This window comes from Cyprinodon variegatus, unplaced genomic scaffold, assembly GCF_000732505.1.
Source record: "Cyprinodon variegatus isolate N-32 unplaced genomic scaffold, C_variegatus-1.0 Scaffold1017, whole genome shotgun sequence".
In the NCBI taxonomy this organism is placed as follows: Eukaryota; Metazoa; Chordata; class Actinopteri; order Cyprinodontiformes; family Cyprinodontidae; genus Cyprinodon; species Cyprinodon variegatus.
The window spans coordinates 205601-206912 of NW_015151470.1; positions in this window are offsets into that span (position 1 = coordinate 205601).

The window sequence follows — 1312 nt, forward strand, 5'->3', positions numbered from 1 at the left end:
CATGGGGTACCTAATAAAGTGGCCTCTGAGTGTATATACTTTCTTTGGACAGTCAGGGCTAAAAAAGTCCAAAGTAATGGTAGTCTTTAGGATTATAGGTTAGGCATAAATGTAGTCATTAAATAATTTCACTAAATCTCAGTCATTAAATGGTTAAAATTACAAACTTGTGTGTTTGTGACACTATCTATATATGGTTATGCTAGCGAAGGTAAAAGTAAATTCTGACTTGATGTCTAATCCTTGTCATAGTCTTGGCACTGATGGCTGTTTTAATTGTTTATTCCATTCACCTGTCTAATTTGCCCTGTTTTTCCTTACCGTTTATTTGATCCACCTGGTTCCTGCTGCTATTTATGCTGCCTGTCTGCCTGCTATCAGCACCAGATTATTCAAGCTGTGTGTGAGAGTAGCTCTAGTGATTCTATATCATTCTGATTTTCTGATCCTGACCTGTTTCTGCTTTTGGCCTCCGTTTTTCTCTGTTAGTCTGATCTGTTCTGGACTGATTCCTGGATTCTGCCAGCTACCGAAGTTGGACCTGTCTTCTGACCTCGGCTAGGATATCTGGTATCTTCTCAGCTCTCTGATCTCTGATGGGAGAAACCTCCCATCTGGATTCTACTCCTTCCTCTGGGTTCGGACTGAACCCAGAACCAGAGGATCCAGTTTTCCCTCTTGTTGCTGTAGAGCTGCAGATTGTTTAATGAACATTTGATCTGAGATTCTCTGTGCTCTCTGCTTGTATTCTGGGTGCGACATTCTGAGTGCCTGAAAAATCCTGTGACTTTGCCTTCATTCATAATTCAACTTGTATAAATCAGGCTGTCAGTCAGTGCTGTAATGCACCAGGCCAAAAGAAACTTTAATGACTTTGGAGCTATTCTCAGATTTGGACCTGACAGGTACACACCCATCACTACGACTCATTGATTCATTATTCTGAACTTTCAACCCCTTTTCTCTCTATTTTTGCCTGTGATCTTTTTTTTTTTTTTGATCAAGTGTTTTTAGATGCTAAAATGGAATAAAGGCTTCTGCCAAGAAATGTTATTTTTTTATTTTCACAGTAGAGAAAAGCCACTAGCTGCACTCATTAGTCTTTGGATTCTATGTGCTTTTCTTCATCTGAAAGACTAAACGTTCTGGTCTGAGTTGGTCTCAGGTTATGCTCCCTTTCCAATCATTCTGCATGAGTTCTGCTTTTTAATGGAGATTAATCCAGCTTCATTTTAAAAGGTTTCTAAGGCCTACAAATTCAGGTGAATAGAGCCTCCTATGAATATGACAGAGTCAGCAGTCAAAGTGCTGG